The sequence below is a fragment of the Triturus cristatus genome, chromosome 11, assembly GCF_964204655.1.
Source record: "Triturus cristatus chromosome 11, aTriCri1.1, whole genome shotgun sequence".
Taxonomy (NCBI): Eukaryota; Metazoa; Chordata; class Amphibia; order Caudata; family Salamandridae; genus Triturus; species Triturus cristatus.
Window position 1 is genome coordinate 1042527467 of NC_140594.1, and position 19076 is coordinate 1042546542.

The 19076-nt window shown below is 44.4% G+C and overlaps 1 protein-coding gene across 1 annotated transcript in view; it reads left to right on the forward strand.

Moving 5' to 3' along the window:
- The window catches only part of BDH1 (3-hydroxybutyrate dehydrogenase 1), a 96892-nt gene that overhangs the window by 674 nt on the left and 77142 nt on the right, over positions 1 to 19076 (forward strand). The gene's annotated exons all lie outside the window — the stretch shown is intronic.

Sequence of the window (19076 nt, forward strand, 5' to 3'; positions counted from 1 at the left end):
TGGAACCACCACCCCAGAAATTGTAATGTATTGTACTGTACTCCTTTCCCCCCCCCCCTCCCCCCCCCCCAGCGCTTCATAACGCTGCTGTAATCTTTAAGCACTTTTAAAGTATATGGTTGAAAAAGGTTGTTGGCTATGATTTTAGGAAAGCAATCTGACTCCATGTCATCATGAAAACTGTCTCCTGTTCTGAGGCTTTCATGTGACAACCTAATGCATTCTGAGTGCTTTAGTTGTGATTTGTTAGTTTAAAGTCCAGGATAGAGGGCAGCTTCCAGGATGCCATGGGCTGTACTTATAAGCGTTTTATATTGGGGTTGTTGGGTGAGGTGCTTGATGTTTGAAAACTAGCAAAAAACACGGTGCAGCTGCATCACTGAGTGGAAGCATGAGGTGTTTAAGAATAGTGTTGTGCAGATACATACCCTTTATTATTGAGGAATTAAATTATGTGTCAGGGAAGCTTCAAACTTTCTAGTATAAAAAATGTTTTAGCCTATTTCTGCAAGGCGCATGTTCCATATCCAAGCTTTATAAACTACATCTGGGAGATTCATGTCTGCAATTGCATCTAAATCCCATATTAAGTGTGACACAATTGTGGGTTGACTAAGCTCTTTTGTCTAGGTGGTTGGATAGTGATCCATTTACCAAAAGCTACGATCTCAGTTTTTGGCATGTTTATCCTCAGGTCTTTTCTAAGTATTCAATAATCAACAGTACGGAAGCCTTGGCTATTGGGATAGCATTTAAAATCAGATGGGTTCTGAGTTTTTAGTAAAATGTGTGTTGTCTGCTTTATATTGATGGCAGAGGGCGAGGGAGGGCATGCACTCAGGTAAAAGGCCAATGTAGATTTTGAAGTGGAGGGTTGTAATCGTTGATCCTTGGAAGCTTTATTCGGCAAAGGGCTAAGGAGAAGTGCAGGAAGAGGCAGTGATATAAAAAGGATGGCTCTTTTTGAGAAAATGTGGCAATCTAGCTCCTTTAGTATCCAGTCGCCATACCAATTTAGGACAATGAGGAATATCCAAGACACCCGCCAGTCCAAAAGCAGAAATGCCTCTACTCCAGCTGAATCAACGTTGGATTTCATGGCAAATAATTTGGCAATCAATGCAGGTTCTGTGCTCCAAGGAAGGCTGAATCCTCTTTCGATATCAGAGAGAAGATTGTTTTCTTCTTTGAAGGCAGATAATTGACTGTAGACTTCACTATCTATCAGTTTGCGTAAGAGAAGACCTTTACAATTGAGCAATAAAACAGAACACTAGGTTGATGATTGTTTATTAGAATGGGTTCTTAAGTAGGGAGGTCCTCTCCCTCACCAAGGACCCCGCCACTGCCAAGACCAACTTCCCCAAAGGAATGAAGGCTGTCGCCGAATGGATGAAGAACAGCTGCCTGAAGCTGAACTCGGACAAGACGGAGGTCCTCATCCTCGGGTCCACCCCCTCCACCTTGGATGACTCCTGGTGGCCAGGCTCGCTAGGAGCTGCACAGACACCCACTGACCACGCACGCAACCTTGGGTTCATCCTGGACTCATCACTGTCAATGACCCAGCAAGTCAACACCGTCTCCTCCTCCTGCTTCAACACCCTCCGCATGCTTCGCAAGATCTACAGATGGATCCCCACCGAAACCAGAAAGACGGTCACCCAGGCCCTCCTCACCAGCAGGCTAGACTACGGCAACGCCCTCTGCGTGGGAATCACGGCCAAACTCCAGAAAAGACTTCAGCGCATACAGAACGCCTCTGCACGCCTCGTCCTCGACATCCCCCGCCACATCCCTGCCAACCTGAGAGATCTGCACTGGCTCCTCGCCAACAAGAGGATCACCTTCAAACTCCTCACCCACGCTCACAAAGCACTCCATGACGCCGGACCAACATACCTCAACAAATGACTCACCTTCTACACTCCCAAACGCCAGCTGTGCTCCGCTGACCTCTCCCTCGTCACCGTCCCATGCATACACTGAACTACCACCGGCGGCAGATCTTTCTCCCACCACGCGGCCAAAACGTGGAACACCCTCCCCATCCACCTGCGACAGACCCAGGACCTGCTGACCTTCAGGAGACTTCTCACGACCTGGCTGTAAGAGCAGTGGCAGTCCTTCCCCCCCCCCCCACCCCCCCTTCCCTAGCGCCTTGAGACCCGCGCGGGTGAGTAGTGCGCTCTACAAATGTATTGATTGAGATTATCCGGGAATAGACCGATTCCATGAAGTTTGTTAACAGGCCTGGTTGGCTGTTGAAATCTTAATGAGTATCTCCTTGAACGTGTTCCAATGATCATGATGTGCAATAAACTTTTATACGTTTGGCAAAATCATTTGCAAACAAAAGGTTGAAGGAAAGTAGTGCCAGTTGTGAAATGATTTGGGAGATCAAGGTAAAGTTGGAGTTAAGTGATCCTTAGTTTTTGCTTCACAATAGTTTTCCAGATTCTTCGCATTGGATATTAAATCGGCTGCTGGAGAGTCTCATAACTCTTGTAAGTTGATGATTTTGGAGGTTGAACATTTCAGATTCAGGAATTGGTCAACACTCTTGTGAAGTTCCTTAGCTGACAAATAGCTCATAAGATATGCCATGAGTAATGAAGTCTTTAAGCCTTTCCTACTGTGACATTATAGATTGGGGTGTGATATTGCAGTGTGATTTTCTTCTTAAAGTTGTTTGTCTTTTCCCATTGCCTTTTCAAATATCTTTTATTTGCTTGGAAGGATTTTCTCTAGTGTCATCCAACCAGCTTTTCAATATTGATCAGATATTATAATGATTTTCAGTGGAATAAAAGTTATAAAAAGACAGATGTCAGCCAATCATGGAACTGTTAACTTAAATGGTTAGGTTATTGCATAAGAAAGAGGCAATTTGAGCCCAGAAGGTGTGAAGGTCTAGTTGTTTGCATGCTGTGGAAGTTGTTTTAGGGTTTTCAACTGTAGATATTGTTGCAAGAGAAGAGATGTGGAGGTTGAACAGAATTATAACCTGATCAATACAGGTACTGTGGTATTTTGTGGTCACTGTGATCAAGAATGAACATTTTGCCAAATGTATTCTCAGCTTGGTTGGTTGAACTTGAGACCAATTAAATGGAATTCAGCGACTTTCTTTGGATGGCAAGCATTTTGATATGGACATTTCAGGTTTTTCAAACCTGGTGTTTTAATCCCCAAGTATGCAGAGGATTGGATGTTTTACAGTGATTTTAAAGACTAAGAATACAATAGGTTAGCAAATGCAAGATTCCCTGGTGGAGGTAATAGATTCAAAGAAATGAGGATCTCAAAGAGGAATGAAGTGAGTTTCATCTAAAACAAAGTGTGTGTTTAACTCCCAAAGCAGCGAAAGCACAGCTACTAGAACTACTTGGATAGTTTTATATGTGGAATTCAGATGGAGGTTCTGGTTTTGAGTTTGGAAGTGGTGATTAGATCTAGGCAAACACAAGGAGATGATGGGACAGAGGCTGAACATTTTCAGACACTCACCCCCAGTCACAGATCTGGGTTGAATCCATCATCGTTCTTTAGCTCACTTCACCATCCAAGTTTAGACCCAGCTATATGCAAATCAGTCATGACCAATGTTCCCTCTAATTTTTTTCCTCTGTGTGCGGCAGTGTGAGGTCTCTGTGCACTCCAGCCACAGCAATGTGCGCCAAGAACCCAACCGCATGTGTGGGTGCAGCGACAGGGGTTCTGACACTGGAGTTCCTGTTTGATTGTGCAGATAAATGACCTAGGTCAGTGGTTCCCAAACTTTTGACTTCTGAGGTCCCCCATTGAGTCACCACTGGAAGCCAGGGACCCCCAAGCAATTTGTAGGATTTAAATTTCAAACATTAAAACAGTAATTTGAATTTAAAAAACGCACGTGTGCACACATAACAAATACTCAAATTACTAAGGATTCTAGGAGTCCCGATTGCCATGGGAACGTCACATTTTGCGATGTTCCTGTGGCAATAGGGGCTTTGCCTTATTTACAAGGCAGCGTTAAGCCACTTATTGTGTCTTAACGCTGCCTTGTAAATAAGGCCCCCTTTCACGCAATGCTTAGCATGAAAAAGGTGGGCAGTGGGAGTTTCACTCCAACACCCATTGATTTTGATGCTGCCCTCTATTTACAAAGTCAGATTAAATAGGAGACAGCACCAAAATCAAGACCATCAAAAACCTGGTCTTAAGTTGGCGATAGAAGAAGAAATGCCATATTTTTTCTCGTTTTTGCTTTTTCCAACGGAAAAAGCAAAACACCTTTGATTGTTTATGTTCAGGAAGGTGACCCTTCCTGCACATAAACAATCTTTAATAAAAAATGACGTTTTGCAACTTCCATGTGTGCTGCATTAGGCAGCATACATAGAAGTGACAAAAAGGCATTACAAAATTGTTCATGTGCAGGAAGTGGGAACATCAGGATAATGATAGACTGGGAATAAACATATGTTGCTAAATTTTACCATGCAGTTTGCAAGCAGCTGTTTGACAGTTTATAGGACACTGTGCTAGATTACGATTGTCCCTTATGAATTGAACAGTGACAAAAGAATCTCTGTGACAAAATCAGTAACCCACTGACCTATGCACATAAAATACTGTTTTTTAAAATGCATTGTACACGTTCTTTGCAGTAGGCATATTAACCCTCTGTGTTACATTAGATAAGTCAAAGCTGCCACTGGAAAAAACTCTCATCTCTCTCCAGCAGGTACATTAATCACTGGCATTTTCTTGACACTTTTATAGTTGCTCGAAAACTGCTAATTTTACAAGGAACTTTGCAGTGCTTTTAGAACTGCTGCCTGCGGACCCCCTGGGAATGTGCCACGGACCCCTGGGGGTCCTCGGACCCCAGTTTGGGAAACACTGACCTAGGTACTGGAACAGAGGAGGCCTGTTTGATGGGGCAGGCAGGGCCGGGCTGGGAACCCAAAGTAGCGCTGGCAATTTTGCCACACTGGCTCCCACCAGAGGTGGGGTGGAGGTGGGCAAGTGTCAAGCACTACTGCTTAAACCCGGTCCCCAGCACTGGTGCTTTTGTTACTGAGGGTCCAAATTGCAGCATCGCTGAAAAACTGCCCCCAGTAACACACTGGCCCCCACTGCTCCATAACTGACCCCCAGCCTTCCAGGCAAACGCCTGATGCCTGCTAAGGCTAGTCCAGCCAGGGGGGTGGCCTTCGTATTGGTGACTGGCGTACAATGGTTGTGTCATGTTTGAAATGAGAAGGTGCAGAGCATATGCAACCACGACAAAGCTACACTAATAAATATATTAGGAAAACGGGGCAACCGGCCTCATTCCACAGTGCCAGTGAACCTCTTCTTTACTAACTAACTACACAGTGGCAGCTCAGGGACATCTTAAGGACTTTGAGCGCCCTCTGCCAAACGTATTTTGAGGGCTGCAAATAATCACTGTGACATCTTCCCATTTCTCATATCCGAGATCCTGTTTAAATCTAAAATAAACCTTTTTTATGGATGCTGCATGAAACAAAACCACATTTGTCAAAACATTTCCATAATACAATCTCACACATTACCCAGATTGAATAAATGAAAGGAGAATGCTATTTGCAATAATCTGTTTAAGAATTATTCAAGGTCATCAGAGCAAGATATTGCAGAACAGAGCTGGCTCTACCAAGGCGAGGGTTACTCCACTCTTTAAAACTGATAATCATAGTTCACTTATCCGCTCTGAAGATGGTTTCTTGGATACGCAGGGGGGGAATGTACATAGATGTCCATCATGTGTGAATTCTGAGTCACTAATATATGTTAGTGATTCTGAAAGCACGCATGGTGCTTTTAGGCCAGCTTAGGGCTTTAAGTGGGATGAAAAACTGGGGGGTCTCTCAAAGGGGCATGCCTGATGTAATTAAGGGCGTGGCGTAAACACGTAAGCTAAACATCTTGGCTTAGCATAGTGTGCCGCCCGACCGTTATTGTGCTGCCTCTGTCATTGCATCCAGATATATAATACAATAAGTAACATTATACCTACAACAACCTAGGACTATTGACTTTGCAAATGGTTGTTAGTTGCATAGGATAAATAAGCAACAACTACAGCTTTAAGTGTATTGAAAATGCCTCCGTTCTAAAATGATCTATAAAAAGTCCTCTGAAGTTACACTAAAGGCTTTCAGCAGTTGAGATTTTTTATTTACCCTAGGGGTAAGGGCAAAAATGAAGAGCCTGATTGGGACCTGTCACGGCACCGGCTTAAAAACTCAGCATCAGCAGTACCCAGCCCACTTAAAGTCCTGGGCTTGCTGCCTGCTTTTTGTTAATAGAGCGTGGCTGAGGGCAGATTGTGTGAATTTTTGAAAGTATACATGATAATTGCAACAATTAACATGAATACTTTAAAAAATTTACACAATCTTCCCGCAGCCACGCTTTATTAACAAAAAGCATGCAGCACGTGCAGAAGCAGGATGTGTGCTTTCAGTATCACTAACATATCTTAGTGATTGTAAAAGCACACGTTATGTTTTTAGGCTTGCTTCATGCCTTTTGTTGATAGAGGGCGGCAGATTACATGCCTTTTGGAAAGTGTTCATGTTAATTGCAGAGCCCGACATACTAATACACGGGACTGCATGTAACATGAGAACTTTCAAAAAGTCACACAATCTGTCGCGCTCTATTAACAAAAGGTGTGCAGCAAGCCTAAAAGCACAATGTGTGCTTTACACGTTGTTCTTTTGTGCTGGCTGCATTTTTTTTCTTAATAGAGCACGGCAGGGAGCTGTTTGTGGACCATTGTGAAAATATTCCTGTTAATTGCAGCACCGTCATGCGCTGCAATTAACATAAATATTTTCACAATAGCCCCCAATCAGCCCGCAGCCACACTCCATTAAGAGAAGACCTGCATCAAGCCCAAAAGAACGACGTGTAAACCACACGTCATGCTTTTGGACTTTCTGCATTTCTTCTCTTATAGGAGCTCGGCTGCCGGCTGATTGTGGGCCATTGTGAAAATATTTATGTTAATGGCAGCGCATGACGGTGCTGCAATTAACAGGAATATTTTCACAATGGTCGACAAACGGCCCCCAGCTGCGCTCCATTAAGAAGGAAAAACAGCAAGTGCAGGAGTGACCACAAGCCGGAAATTACCATTTTTCGCGCCGCTCCAGTTCCAAAAGCGGCGGCGCGAATGCTCTCCTGAGGTGTGCTGTGGATGCGCGCTCTACACACAGCACTGCGCACTCGGGGGATCAGACGTGGGCGTGCGCGCACGTTGCTGGGATCGCTGGTCATGACCCTGTTCCCTATGGGAACAGTCCAGCCCAAACTGCCAAGCCAGGGCTTCCCTGGACCAGAAACAAGCATCCTGTATCAGTTTCAGCCAGGCTAGCTTGAATCCAGTGGCCAAGTGAGCAAGGAACCCATGTCTGTGAATACCCTGAAACTTTTCAGGCACTTCAACCCAATCACAGATTTGGTTTGAATCCATCATAGTTCTTTAGCTCACTTCGCCACCCCCATTTCAGACCCACTTATATGCAAATCAGTCTTGACCCTGTTCCTTATGGGAACAGTCCAGACTGAACTGCCGAGCCAGGTCTTCCCCCGAAACAGGTCCCAGGATGCTTGTTTCCGGTTCACTGTGGACAGTAAGTAGAGTGTGATACTCCTTGTACTCCACACAATTATTTTGATATCTCCAACTGCGACATGCCCTAACCTTTTATGTCCCTGATCACACAACCATCCCTGAATTTAGCCCCTTAGAGGCCAAAATCCTTATGGGGAGCTCAGGAAGAGGGGGTTGGTATCCCAAATTTAACGCTCCCTGGTTAACAACACTCCATCAACAATGGAGCCTCTCAGGGCCCGATGGGATTGGTGGCTTGGCCCTCTTGAGGAGGAGGACTGGCGAGACGCCCTGATGGCCCCCAGGACGCTCACAATCTATGCTAAGCTCCGACTCCTTCAGATCTACTATCTCCACTGTGCCTATCTTACTCCGGTGCAACTTCACAGGGCAGGCTTCCTACCGGCCCCACATTGCCCGCGCTGCAAAGCAGACACAGCAAATTTCTATCACATGGTTTGGTCCTGCGACATTCTCACCAAATACTGGGCTTCCATTGTGTCTGAGTTGAGTGAAGTACTGGGGTGGGAGGTTCCCCTCAGTCCCCGTGCCCTTCTCCTGGGAGTAATAGAGTGACTATATGGCTCCTGGGCTGACAAGCTATTCCTAGGGACCGCCGTTCTCATAGCCAAGAGAGATATAGCAGCTGCCTGGAAGCACTTGGCGCCTCCCTCCTTAGCTAAATGGCGCAGAGTCATAGATAGGTGCGCCACCCAAGAAAGAGCCATCTGTGAAGCAAGAGGGTGCCCAACTAAGCATAAACGTTTGTGGGGCAAATGGCTGGGACCTCGGGTTTGACTGTCCACCGTTCCGGTGGAGGCAGATTCCATACGTGCAGATTGGCGAAATCTCTTGTAACTGTATTGCAGTATTTATCATGTCTGAATGGTGCTACGTCTATGTTGGTGGTACTGTTTTTTTTTAAAAAAATGTCAATAAAATTGATTATCAAAAAAAAAGTAGTGTGTGTGCTCCTCGTCACTACAGGACTATTCTGCAAGTGCAGACCCAGCTCTCAGACACCTGGGAGATGCAGGTCAATCCCATTAATTTTCATGGCGTACCTATGCCTCTTCTTGACCCTCCCAGCTCATGAATCCATGAGCCTGGCCTGTTCTGTTCCCCAACTATGTGCCTGGTGGTCGTTTTCCCAGTATTTAAGGAAATAACCCTAGTGCTTCTCTAAAACTGTATGAATCCTTGGTGAATCTCTATCCTAATTCTGATGTTGGTGTGATTCTGCTTGGAGCTTCTTTCCACCCAACTACTTCTTTCAGATAACACCTGCCATCACCCTTCTTCAACAGCCAGCCTCCAACATTGACTTTATTGTGGCTGACCAGTCCATCAGAAGATTTGGCCTGTAACCCATGCACCTGCACTCGCATGTTCTTGCCCCAATTTACATAACTGGGGCCGTATTACAATATGTGCCCCAGTAATGCAACAGGCGTTTGTGCCTGCTTTGCACACCCCCAGGGCACTTTGGTATTATAGAAGGGGGTGCAGACACTTGTGCGTCCCCTTCAGTGATACCGATAGCGCTGGCTTCAGGGAGCGTTCCTTCATTTGCATAGGGGAATGCCCTCTGCAAATGAGGGGATTCCTTTGCCTCTGTGCCCGCACCATATTACAGACGACGGCGCAGATGCAAAGAAGCTCTCAGGGGGTGCACTCTCAATGTGCCACCTTCTAGGTGGCACACTGTGAGTGCTGCCACTGAGAGCAGCCTTTTGTAGGGGTGAAAGGGGGTCCTATGGACCCCCCAGACATTCTCTTGCAGGCGGGTGCAGTCACTGTCTGATCCCCTTTAAAAGTGCAGGCGGGTTGCCGCCTGCACTTTGAAAACACGGAGCAGCAGCCAGTAGCCGCTTCGTGTTTTCACATGAATGCTCTGCCCTGGCGGCAACGCGAGTTCCCGGCTGCCCTGGGGGCACAGCATACATTGTAATAGGGCACATTGTCATTGTTTGTTAGTGCCCAGTGCACCTTTTAAAAGGTGCGCCCAGTGCAAACAATGACATGCATAATACGGTCACTGATCTCTAGCAGCATTCTACCATACAGACTCAAGAGAGTGCACAATGGCTAGGTGTAAGTAGACCTGGTGAGAAGAACAAGGAGGGGGCATTCATGTCCACCGCTTCTTTGCACACAGTGACATGACAGACTGGATCTAACCAAAGATAAAGCTCTTTTGGTCGGGTCCAAAAAAAGATAGGTTAGCATGAACTGCAAGCCCATGGCCCTTTTGTAAAGGAACAACAGTAAACTCAATGCACTTGACAGGACCTCAAATAAATTACCAGTGGCCGATATGAATTAAAGCATTCCATCCATTAACTTTTTTGCTTTTTTCCAAAGTGAAATATCTTTCATTTGGTACTTTTTGAGACTTTTTCTTGAAACCCTATGGTAGTTTGTGTCTACAGGGCAGTATTTATGATGGATTTTTGTCTTCGGTCGTTGGGTTTCTGTGCAGACCAGCACTGGTGAACTGCCATTTGATAACCAGGTTACACCCTTAGGCCTCCGTGATTCTCCACGGGTAGCCATGTTGAGCAGTATCTGTACCTGTAGCTCACACACTGCTTCCTCTATGGGCACATTCATTCTAGACCATTTCCTGATTAAAAAAAAAAAAAAACACCACAAAGGTGTGAAAGGATGCTTTATTCGACTTCCGTTTCCCACTAATTGGTTCCGATGCTGGAATGAAAGGCTAAGTAGCCACTCAAGACTACAGTTGGAGTTTGACTTTGGGAGCACCTCATTACCCGTAGCGCTTAGGCTCTACAACTGCAAGTCAAAAACAAGCATTAGCAAAACCTATGTAACATGTATTGGTCTAAGCCAGCAATTGGCTTGGTCCGTGTTTTTTTTTTTTTTTTTGAGCCATATAGGCCTGTCTTTGTATAATAGCCTATGGTATAATATACTGAAAAAACACCCCACAGCAGGTCTGGTTTAAATGGGTACAGAAAAAAATGTGATTTTTGGTGCAAAGGCTAGGTTTAGCCATGTTTTCATGAGGAAGAGAGGGCTGCAGCATGGTCATGCAGTAGGTCCCATAAATCTGTGGACTATTTGGTGAACGAGCGGTGTTGAGTAGGATGCATGCAAGTGTGGCTTGTTGTGTGGGTGGTGTATGGTGTGTGAGAGCATGACTGTATTGTTGGTCTGTGTGAGTGAGTGGTGTGCTGGGTACTGTTGTTGCAGGAGCGGTGGGTGTGGGAGAGTGCATGAGAATGCTCCTTTGGGGTTTTTTGGCGGCGGTGCGGCGAGCGCCAGCCATGGTTGAGAGCACAGAGGAGTGTGGCAGGGTAGCAGTGGGTAGGGGGAGAACCAAGATTTCTGCTGCTGGGCGCAGTCCACGCGTGGACGCGCACATACACCATTAAGTAGGTACTGGGAGGCAGGAGGAGCACAGGGTGCCATGAGCGGGAAGCCCATTATATCACTTCCTGTGCAGAAGGATGATGTCACTTTCTTAGCTGATGGGTGATGGGAAATGAAGGCCTCTTGCTTAGCTTCTTCCTTCTTCTTCTTCTTTTTTTTTATTTTTTTTTTTTTATTATTTTTATTTTACCGTTTTGCACATATAATACATCTTATCATCATACATTTAATCAAATTCAATAGGTTCTTTAGTAGCATCTATACAATACATATTCATTACAATTACAACTCAAAACATTACCTTAATACTTCCAAAACGTCAATTAATCAAATACCCACAGTAGTATTTTAGGCATATACTATGGTCAACGTTACTAGACTGCCTAGGATTGAGTAAAGCCTGCCTTCCACCTAGTAACAGGTTCCCATATTTTTAACCCAGTCTGTCTTTTTGTCTTTCCCTTCCTTTCATATATAGACTTTTCTAGATTATATGCTGCCAAGAGATTAGCCAGCCATGTTTGCCAACCTGGGGGGTTCTTGTCCAGCCAAGCTCTAGCTATCATTAGTCTATAGACTGCCATGGCTATAAACATAAATTCCCTCTGCGATGTCTCAGAGTCTGGGCTAATCCCCATTAGTATCCACAATGGAGTAAGTGTAAGTTGTATGCCTAAAGATCTATTTATAAATACCTCTATATCTCTTATTAAGGTATACAGTTGGGGACAGGATGCGAAAACATGTACAATATCTGCTCCCATCAAATTACAGCGAGAACAAGAAGTCCCTGTAGTACCCCCCCATTTGGAAATTCTGGCAGGGGTAAAGTATAATGAATATAGGGTCTTGTAATGTTGTGATTGCAAGGGAGCCGAACACAGAATTGTGTAACCCAGGTCCAATGACTCCAAAAACCATTGTTCTTTCCCGCTGAGAGCCACAGCCCACTTCTTGCTATATTTCTCAATATCATCTGGTTTCCCCTTTATCAGACTTGCATAAAAACTTCTGATTGTGCAATCCCCCAGCATCTTGATCTTCTCTAGAATTTCATTCACTGCAAACCCTGCTGGTCCCCCCCTTTTTATTGTTCAAGAAACTTCTTACTTGAAGATATTTGAAGAACCCTTGTCTATCAATACCAAATTTGTTTGATAAGTCAGTGAACTGCAGCACTCCCTCAGAATCCATAATATCCCCTATCTGAACTATTCCCTTGTCCGCCCAACCCGCCATTGTCCTGTCAGCAAAGACTGCGGCCGGAAAAGACCTGTTCCTATATAGTTTGGTATATCTGTTGAGTCTTCCCAAACCAGAATTCTTAAGGAAGGCTTTCCATACTTTAATAGCCGCGCTAACAGTCTTGAACCGCGTTCTTTTATAGTACCCAAAGTCAATGCAATTCAAGAAACAGTTTTCCGTCTCATCCCCTAAGACAGTGGCATAAATATTGTTGGAGTTTGAGGTGGTTCTTACATCAACTCCACCCCCTCCTATCAGCCCCTGAATGTATTGCAATGTTGCAGCCCAATAATATAATCTAAAATCCGGTGCACCCCATCCGCCCCTCTCTCTAGGGAGAGAAATAAACCTGTAAGCCCTTCGTGTCTTCCCATGGGCCCAGATGAATCTATTTAATATTCTCTCCAGCGCGTTAAACCACATGGCTTCAAAAGACAAGGGGATAGTCCTAAAATAGTAAAGAAATCTAGGTAAAATTAACATTTTGATGACATTGGTACAACCAACCAGGGATAAATGTAAATTGTTCAACCTCTCCAAGTCTGTTTTTACCTTGCTAAGAAGTGGGGTCATGTTTCCCTCTACTAGCTTCTCTAAATCAGCTGTAATTGTTACCCCTAGATATACTGCTGATCTAACCACCCTTGTGTCATTACAGTTAGAGTATCTATTCTCCACTATTTGAGTCTTCGGCCTATTCAGTCTATAGCCTGATATTTGTCCGAACGATTGTGCCACAGCTTCCACCTCCGTAATAGCCAATGCGGGATTAGGTGTCAAAATGGCCACGTCATCAGCGTATGCCAGCGTTTTAACCTCAATAGTATTACACTTCATAGGAGGAATGTTATGATTATCTTCTAGCCTTCTTAATAGAGGGTCTAAGTATAAAGCAAAAAGAAGGGGGGACAAGGGGCACCCCTGCCTAGTCCCCCTGGTAATCTTAACTGGGAGCGAGCATCCCCTGTTAACTCTTATTTTAGCTATCGGTTCTTTATAAAGTGTTTGATTGGTCATATATATCCTGCTCCCATGCCGCACCACTTCAAGACCAACCACAAGTAATCCCAGGAGACCCGGTCGAACGCCTTCTCTGCGTCTAAAAAAAGGGCTGCCATTGGGTCTCCTAGGTTGCCTGCTGCGTCAAAAGCTTCTTCTTTCTAACAAAATTATAACTTTTACCAAAAATCACTAATATCTTCCTGGGACGTTCCTACCAATCCCTCTCACAGAACACCTATCACATGCATGTTCAGCTTTAGTCTGTTATGCTATATAAAACACCTCTCATTAAGCTTTTGAAGCTGAGCGTAGTCCATGATATCGGTAAACTCTCTAGCCAAATACAGTCAGGTATCACACTTGTAAAGTACTTTACCAGCATTGCACACTTGTACAGTTTTAACCGCCTTTGTGTGCTCTCAGAACATTGTGTTTTCCATTTTTCTTCCTCACTCTTTTTAACCTGATCAGAAGTAAACTCGCTAAAAGAATAGTTAGCCATGGGTAACTAGCAACCTGTGCACACCCCTGATCTCCAGAGTACCAAATGGGCATTCGGGAGCGCCTCTCAATCTGCGCCCATGAGCACCCTCGCCAAGGCGGGCTTCAAGATGGCCCTAACAGCAGCTATTGCGTTAGTAGCCATATTCCTTGTGAACAGAGGGCACAAGCCTCTCGCAGCAAAATGTATAATGGAGGTGTTCATGGCCTTGCTGTGTGCCCATAGGCCCACAAACCATAGCAGTGGGCCAAACCCCAGTACAGAAGGATGGCAAAGGGACTCCAATATACTCCACTCCATCGCCATTGGGAAAGCCGCAAGGCATTAGCATCCAAATGGCAAAGAATTTGCCATAGCTTCCAAATCTCCAGGGTCCGTGCGCCAGTCCAGATGTTTTACATTTCACAGATTTCAAAGGCTGGAGCAGCACATCACACGTAGGTCTGGGAAACTTGGCAGGGCTGGAGAACCCATATCTAAAAAACTCATTGAGGCACCAAGGGCATCTGTTCAAGAACAGTTGTAATTGCTTTTAGTTCAGTGAAGCGGGCAAGCGTAAAGTACATGTGTCCAGCAGAAGAGACTGCGGCCGGCCAGGGGAGACTGGAATAAAGGGAGCTCAGCATCGTTTATGAGCTCTGTGAAACATCTGAAATTCTCTGAGACTGCAATAGTTGTGTCATAGACGACAATTCAAAATGGGGGAAAGAGCCTTCCATAAGGTGAGCGAGCAATCGTATAGTAAGTATTCACTTACATGGCCCAATTATTCTGACCACTCAATTCATTAGAGCAGGAACCTTCCAAACTGAAATGGAAATCTAAAGTGAATAACGATCTACAATAAAATATTAAGAAAAAGTTATGGGTGAAGCAGAATACTTGCCAACTTGTTACACAGTCAGGCCCACAAAAATCTTTATGCAAAACTATTGCAACACTCATGAAACTGTAAAACTAGGCAGCACTTGCAACAACAGGAAAGCAACAATGGTGGGAGGAGCAAGAATAATAATAATAAAAAAAAATCCTGAATCTGAATATGAGCAGAAGAAGAAGACCACTAATGAAGTTATTAATCTGTACTTGGTCCATGCTCCATTGAAAGGAAAAACACACGAAGGAGAAAGTGAAAATGGCATGCCCTGTCCAATGAGAAACCAGGAAATGAGAGTGACGATAAAGCCAACCAACAATGGTAAGTAACAGGTAAGCTCTAAGCCCTTTTTATTTTTTTAAAGACCAAGCCACAGCGCCTTCGCTGTCTCAGGCAGGACCTAATCAAGGTGAGTAGCAAAGCATGCCCGAACTTCTGCACCCACATCTTTTTTCTCAAAGTGAGCCGTATCTTGCCCAACACAGCCTCGTTTTACGCAACTGTCTTGTACCATATTGGTAGCAAGTATATTGCACGTCCGCTACTGGCATAATTCAGTATTAACAAAAGTGGCTCAATGAACATGCATCTAGAGAAAGAAGGATTTCTTTACATCAGCACTGCATGTTTCATTTGCAAACATCACATGGGACCTTGAATGATTGTCAAAACAGCAGAATATGACTTATTTAAATTTCTTTGCTATTACGATTGATACATTGGGCTTGTACAACAGCTCACTGTTTCCCAAATGTTGTTTTTTCATTGCGCTACTGGTGACTCACTTCTTGATTTTACTACATATTTTTTTTTACTGAGTTTTATATAGCGTGAACTTCACCTGAAGGTATCGGAGCGCTTTACATGAGCACTAGTTGTGTTACATGAGGACACCTCAATTTTTGTCATGCAGGGGGAGATTAGGTGATTTTCCCAGAATCGCAGGATGTTGCACTGCACGTCCTTGTGAGACTCGAACCCGGTTCCCAAGATTTGAGGTTGACCGCCCTAGCCGCTAGGCCAACTCCTCTCCCCTTAATATCAGTGTGATTTATAAGTTCATTAGCATAAACCATTGTTCTTAGGCCTTATGTTTGACTACAGTGTCTTCATCTCAGGGACATTACCCCCACCACACTATATTTAGTGGACTCTGTCCAACTGCAGTGCAGCCCAGGACAATAACCCAGCCTGCGGTACTTGCTTTGAGGGACACCAAAACACTGAGAACCCATTTCTCTGGGTTTGGAGGTCAGTACGTGATTTCAGGACAGTCCCTGTGGTGAGAGCTTTCACTTACCACTGGGGTTCCAAGGATTTAGATGCTATTGCATTCCAATTGGATAACTAAGTTCTCTAATTGTACTTCAAACTTGTCAACAGTTGCATGTAGGAGCAGTCAAGGCTTACTAAGGAATGTGATAGTTCAGTTGGCTCGAGACGCTGATGCTATGAGACAGTAATCACATACAACAAATGCAATGTTCGGGCTATATGCTATCAAAAAGAATCTTTATATACACTTCGTAAAGGTGGTAAAATTATAATAACGTAGATCAAAGAAAACTAGAGTGCCCTCTCACATTTTGGGACTGAGATACAACCCAGAAAGTCTTTATAGAGCTTGCACAGGAACCACTATATTCCAGTCTGTGGGAATGTCTTCCTATTGGGAGGTATTGCAAAACATTGATAGGCTTAGGAGTCTGTCGGTTTCTTTTCAGGTTTGTTACAAGATTACGTTCTCATACACTAGTCGGTGAAACTTAAGTGCCCAACAGGGTCAGTGTTGCTTCTGTTGCAAGCACCCCGGTGTCCCAGGCCCTAGTTTCTGTACAGGTTCAGATACAGGAAAGATAGCCCAAAGGAGACTTGAGGTCCTACTACAGCAACTGTGCAAAAACCCAGTAGCCGACCACCCAAACTGAAATGGGTCCCAACACTCTGGAGGTGGATAATTCTGGTTTGCAAGGAGCAAACTCCACAGAATGTCCTGAGTCTGAGGTATCCAGTACAACTGGACCTCTGGACTGCATTGGGCGGGTGAGGGTTGGTTTTAGGGGCTTACTGGACATAATTCAGCATACCATTAGCAACTCTTAAGAAAGAGTACAATCTACCTTGTCAACTACTTCATTTTGAGCACTGTAAATCACAGGCCACTGATTCCAATGGATCTGAGTTCAGGGTGATCAGTCTCAACTCTCAACAAATCATATGGCCTTCATTTGTCTCGTATGAAATTACTTAAAGTTTCTCTCTTGTTCAAAGAAAGGTTTGATTCGTTTTCGCAAAGACAATGGGGTCTTATTGAGATTGTTCAGGCCACACCGCTCTTCGGACCAGATGCTTACCATGGGCTGTTAATACTGGTGTACATGGTGCAGGCCTAGTCATGAGTAGGTACAGTCCTTGGGTGCCTTTGGCATGTCCTCAACAGTTTTAATGATACAGATATTGCTTCTCGTGTGTTTGTTTCTTATCAGCTTGACTACAGGTCCTCAAGAGTCCTTTGCAGTCCTCCACACGTCTTAGTTAGCTGCTCTTTGGGTTAGAGTAGACCCTAGAATCAGCACATGTTTCCATGCCCTCTGGGCAGAGCAGTTCATGTTCCACTGCTTAGGGCCAAGGTGTAGAACCTGCTTTTCTGGAGGTAGGCCTTATATCAGCCTCATCACGTAGTGGACCAGGAACCCTCGATGTCCTGGTGTGACATTCTCTTCCTATGCTGCAGTGTTCACTTCAGAGCCAAGGCAAATGCAATATACTGGCTCCAGGGGAAAGTCGGGTCGCAATCTAATGCCGTGCCACCCCCAAATCCCACAACATAAGCCACTATTGGAGGCATTTACTCAGGCTTTCAACAGCGATGCCAGCTTATCACCAAAAATTCCAACAAACAGCCGAGTCAAGCTTGGACGCAAGTGTACAAAAGATGGCTTTTGTGGAGATGTGGTGGTGGATTGCTCAGCTACTAAGAGTTCGTGTTGGACAAGCTGGAAGTTAAAACGAAAAAAGAGGTTTAAGTTCGCATGGACACGACACAGAAATGATGTATATTATATGTTCAGTAGTAAATACCCTCCGGTATTATGTTGTAAAGAAAGAACAAGTGGATCAGGTTTATTAATGTTTGCAAAAATCAATAAAATGTTAAAGAAAATTAAAAAAAATTCCAACTGTCTTAAAGGATATATAGTGTCTTCATTATTGCTGTGCTCCCCTGCAGTAGATTTGCCAACTAAATCAAGAGTTTGGGTAACTGTCCGCTTCAAGTGCGCAGTGGTAGTTTAAGTAACCCCATACACACGAATGACCTGATAATCTTAGATGCCGGTACACCAGTTGACCTACAGAAAGCTTGATTCATTTACAGGATTGTAACTGGGTGAAACATATCCTCCTTAATTAGCTAACACAAACCGTTTAGGTTTTTCTAGTCGGCTTTGAAATTTACATGGTTTGTTAATGATTTTAAAAATGATCAATTAAATGATTACCAATACTTGGGGATTACCATACAAAGTTAACTCGGTGATCCCACCTCGCAGGGCAGACATTACTCAGTGATGCCTAGTGGTAGTGAGTGGCATAAAATGCTTCATGGCCACCTATTAAAGAATAGTTTTGAGGTAAGGATTAAAAGGCATAAATTACCCCAATTCTGTTGTTTGGCTCAGGCATTTTCTGGGGTCAGCTCAACGAAAACTTGATACACTGAATATAAAATGTACACACTGGTAATGTATTTTGTGTTGGTCCTTCCCTCGTTGCGTGTAGTGTTTTCTGCGAGAGGTTGTTTTCATTACCTTGATCGGTAAAGTCTTTATGGACTACTTATTGTGCAGTTCGACAGTGGAGGCTGCCTCTTTTAAAAGCCATCATAATCTCCGAAATATCCAATGTTTATGCCATATCAGTCGCACAGGCCCCATATACCCACATTAGCCAAACATAAGATTGAGTTGTAATCACTCCAACTGGAAAAGTACATTAAACTCTGTCCGAAGCTCTGTCGGTTCCTGCCCTGAAAAAGACCTTCCTGAGGAAAGCAAACTGGGAGCTTATTTACCACTGTTGACAACAACCACTGGTAAAGCCAATTGTTAATGTGCTAACATATGCAAATATTGGCATGCACATTTGGTCACTGACTGTGTGCTCTAGCTTCCTGTGCACCCTGCCTCGTTATGCGCCTCCTATGTCTGCCCTATATATTTTTTTCCCACCAGCTTCCGCTGCAGCATGGTGCCAGCACGGCAAGATTTGAGAATAAAAACAGCAGCACCGTAATCTTGGGGAAAACGGAGCACAGACATAGGCGTCACAGATAGAAACTTGTTGCAAAGATGCAAGGCACCAATAGTAATTGCACACTTGTGCAGTGTAACTAAACCAGTGCCCTGAGAGGT